This window comes from Lolium rigidum, chromosome 3 (genome assembly GCF_022539505.1).
Source record: "Lolium rigidum isolate FL_2022 chromosome 3, APGP_CSIRO_Lrig_0.1, whole genome shotgun sequence".
Lineage (NCBI taxonomy): Eukaryota > Viridiplantae > Streptophyta > Magnoliopsida > Poales > Poaceae > Lolium > Lolium rigidum.
In genome coordinates this window covers 324,932,552-324,937,260 of record NC_061510.1, presented here as the reverse complement: position 1 = coordinate 324,937,260, position 4,709 = coordinate 324,932,552, and the positions used below count along the sequence as shown (strand labels likewise).

General features: G+C 48.8%; 1 pseudogene; it reads left to right on the top strand.

The window, feature by feature from the left end:
• Positions 1-3,167: 3,167 nt before the first annotated feature.
• Positions 3,168-4,472, top strand: LOC124696993 (annotated as a pseudogene).
• Positions 4,473-4,709: the final 237 nt, after the last annotated feature.

Here is a 4,709-nt window from a genome sequence, read left to right as displayed (position 1 = left end):
TTAGGAAGGCTCATGTCAGAGATCATTCTGGGACAAGAATTAGGAGAGGACAAGGATGGTCCAATATTGTTGGATGATGATGGTGAGGCAACGAAGAAAACAATCCTAGGGAAACGCAAGGTTGGTGTTGGAGAGAAGTAAAAAGGAGAGCCCCTTTTTCAAGGCGTACAACAATGCCTTGAGCAACATAGTTTCAAAGGTGGATGCTGGAAGTTCTAGCGATAAGGATGACTCTGTCCCAACTAAGAAGGAATTTTTAGCGATGGTTCGACAGTGTGGAGTTAGTGAAGGCACTGACCTCATGTTTACAGCAGCCAAACTTGGCGTGAAAAGGGAGCATAGAGAGTTGTTGGCAGCTTTTGAAACACCTGGAGGACGATTTGATTATCTCGAGAGGATGCATGATGAGTTAAACAAATAGATATGTCGTAATATGTACACTATTTATTTGGTATTTGCAATTCTAGAACCTATGGACCATTTTGTGCATTATTTATTTGGTATTTGGAATATCTTGTAGACTATTGTGATCATTATATAACTTATGCACCATCATGTGTCTATTCTATTTGAAATATCTTGTAGATTGTCTGTAAGTGTTGTTATTGATATTTGGTGTATACTATTCTAGTATGTATGAGTATTTGACTTGTCTAGTTTGAATTTTGTAGATGGATGGAGATGATAATGTACATGATGAAGAAATTGAAAGGATAAGGTCTTGAAAACCGGTATAGTTCTAGGAACTATCGAGGGTTCGAATCCCTCTCTCTCCTTTTGCTTATTGAATATGCTTGTTTCTTGAATTTTTTATCTTTATTCTGTCCCTTATCTTTCTTTCATAAAAAGGAATGAATGCATCTTCTTGGAATGGCGCGTGACTTGGCTGTATTGGGCTACTATGGTAATCTCTATTTTGAAAAATATTTGAATAAGGCAGCTAGGAGGATTCCACAACAAACTGGACTTGAATGGGTGCATGAACAAATTGATGATAGAAAAAGATGCTACAAAATGTTTAGAATGTATCCAGATGTGTTTGAACAACTGCACAACCTGCTAGTTGCTAGCTATGGGTTAGAGTCAACAAGAGATATGGAATCAGTTGAATGTTTGGTTATGTTTCTATGGATGGTTGGAGGACCACAATCATTTCACCAAGTTGAGAACCATTTCAGTCGGTCTCTTGAAACAATTCATAGAAAGTTCAAGATGGTACTGAATTGTTTGTACAACTTGGGTAAAGATAACATAAAACCAGTGGATCAAAATTTCGCAGATGTGCATCCAGGAATTCAAGATCCTCGCTTTTGGCCTCATTTTAAAGGTGCCATTGGTGCCATAGATGGCTCGCATATTCCAGTTGAAGTTCCTAAGGAAGAAGAAATTAACCACACCGGAAGACATGGTTACACATCACAAAATCTTCTTGCGATATGTGACTTTGATCTCAGATTCACGTTTGTAGTAGCCGGATGGCCTGGTTCGGCACATGATACACGCATACTGAATCACAACATTGTGGAGTATCCACAACAGTTTCCAACCCCTCCTGATGGTAATATTCTATCATATTATATATATGAGGTACATATGCATTGTCATATTCATGTATCATATATTTATTTTGTGTGCGCAGGTAAATACTATCTTGTAGATTCTGGTTATCCAAATAGAAAGGGGTTCCTAGCTCCTTACAAAAACAACACGTATCATTTACCAGACTTTCGCCGAGAAGGGATACCAACAAAGAAGGAAGAAATTTTCAACTATGCGCACGCTCAGATTCGAAATGCTATTGAGCGTAATTTTGGTATCTTGAAAAATAAGTGGCGCATGTTGAAGGGTATCCCTTCTTACGGTTTGGTAACGCAGAAGAAAATTATCCTAGCTTGCATCGCGCTTCACAATTTCATTAGAGGCTCTCACTTACGTGACAAGCAGTTTGATCGTTGCGACTCAGATGAGAATTACATCCCTAAGGTGGAAACACAATCAATAACGACGCCAGGTGATAGTGCTCCGGGTGGACAACACACAAGCAGCATGAACTCGACACGTGATGACATAGCCAACGCATTGTTCAATGCTAGAGCAACCTGAAACTATTTGTGCTAGCTAGGAAAATAATATTGATGCGTACTTTGGTTAAATTTATATTTGTAATGGGCATGTCTGTTGGCTAGTCATAGCGCCTTGCTCTTGCATACATGATACACCTACGTATGCATCTTGTTCGTTTCCCAAATGCTTTTTGGGTGTCTCCGAGAAACTACCTTCATGAATGAATTTCATGGATCTATATATTTTATATTATACGTTCACCTATAACACACGTTCTCACGAGTCTCAGACTATTTTGAATAATGCCTCATATCACAGCTTAACAGCCAGCTAATGTTGCCAAAGGCTAGAACTCAAAGCAGCAGCTTCTCCTGTACATCAGCTTCTCCTGCACAGCAGCACAGCCAGCCACAGCCAGCTCAAACAAAGAGGCCCTCAGTCGAATCCCAGCCGGGACGGGACGAACCTAACAAAGCCTAACTGGTCACGGGCCTATAGCGCATCTACGCAGCAACAAGTAACGTGTGACATGTCAGCTGGTACGTCCAACAAGTTTGAAGAAAGAAACAAGTAAAGCGTGATCACATCATAAGATCATCTGATATATGTGCACATGATGAGTTGGAATAGTGATCCAAAAGCAAAGTCGGTCACATCTCATCTCATCTGAAATGGACGCATCGATCGTGCACGTACCTCAGCTGATCGGTGCACGTCAGAGTAGATAGCTCGTGAAACACCAGCTAAGCTAGGCTCCAACGGAGCGCTGCAAAGCTAACTTGGAGCCATTCCATGAACATCCAAAGGGACACCAGCTAGCCTACCGCCCTAGCCTAGGTTCGTACTAACGTGACAATGCAAACTTGCGAGAAAAACACCGTCCTGGAAAATCGTACGTGAATGCTCTCCTGCATGCCGCCACTGAATTGCTAGTTTGATCCAACAAACCTGTAAAATTTCATGGTAATACCGTTAGTAAATAAGCTGGCATTGCCACGGAGATCGCTGATAAATAGACTCCAGAAATCAGAATCCAGTCCACACAAACAAAAGTGAAACAGAAAGGCGCACACCAAGCTAGGATCCCCACACCTGAATCGACCATGGCGACCAAGAACAACAGCAGCAGCACCAACGGCACAGCAGGCTCATCGCACGACGCGCTGCCGTCCCTCCTCGCTGCCGCGCGGCCGTTTCTCCGCGGCGACCTCGCCGCCGTCGACCCGGAGCTTCCCTCCCTGGTGTCCGTCCTCGTCTCCGCCGGCGCCGGCGAGTGCTACCATAAGCACGGCACCTTCCTGGACCACCTCGTGGACGTCTACCGCATCCTCCACCTGTGGGGCGCGCCCGACGCCGTGTCCCGCTGCGGGCTCTACCACTCCTCCTACTCCAACTCCTACGTCAACCTCGCCATCTTCGAGCCCGACGTGAGCCGCGCCCGCGTCCGCGCCATCATCGGTGACGCCGCCGAGCGGCTCGTGCACCTCTTCTGCATCGTCCCGCGCCACACCCTCATGCACGAGGACCTCCACCTCCGCTACACCGACGCAGAGCTCAGGGACCACCTCGCCGCCGCCGAGGCCTCCCTCGTCAAGGCCGCTGGTGGCAATAAGACCGATAGGTCGGACGCGTGGCGGGTGAAGCTGCGGGCGGTGGTGCCGGAGGAGGGCGTGGTCGCGCCGCACATCCGGACGGGGCAGCCGGTGGCGCTGTCGCGGAGGGTGCTGGCGGTGTTCGTGCTGATGACCGTCGCCGACTTCAGCGACCAGTACACGGACTACCAGGACAAGCTGTTCGGTAACGAGGACGGACGCCTGGAGTTCGCCGGCGACAACTGGGCCGCACTCTGGCCAGGCACCGGCAAGCCGGGGCTGTGGATGTGCGCCATGTCTAGGCTGGCCGCCATCTACCGCCTCATCGCCACCGACGAGCGCCTCCGCCGCATGGAAAATGACGCCATCGACCACGACGTGGACGAGGACGCGGGGCTGGAGCTCAGGATCCCGCCGGTGTTCGACCGGTGCAGCAAGGTGCTGGACCCCGACGAGCAGATCGCGGCGAGGGACCTGTACTGGGAGGCGATATGCAGCGACGTGAAATGCAGTGGAGACTGGACGGAAATAGAGTCGCTGCTGCGGCGGAGCATCGAGAAGAACCCGTTCGTGGGGGAGCCGTGGCTGGTGCTGGCGCAGGTGCTGCTGAACGGTGGCGGGAGGTGGGACGAGGCGGCGACGGCGGCGGAGGAGGGCCTTGAGGCTGGTGCTGGAGTGGGGAAGCAGCTGGGACAAGAGGATGTCGTGGGAAGGGTGGGGAGGGTGATGAGGGACAAGGCCATGGACAAGGAGTGGCCGCGCTCCGCATGGGGCATCATCAACCTCGGACTCGTCAAGCAGCTCCAACAGAAGTGATTGACATGTAGCTGGTACACACTCCTAGTCGCCCATGGCTCCATGCAATGCATGCATCGTATACGGCCGAGCATCCATCGGCAGAGTACGTCGGCAAGGAACGAAAGGAAGAGTGCAGAGGTGTCCAGCTGCAGTCTGTGTGTGTAACCTGCTAGAACTTAATAATTTTAGTGCTGAGTGCCTGAGTGTGTGTTAAGTTGTACTACAGTGTTATGCTTGGTGTGTTATCGAATAAAT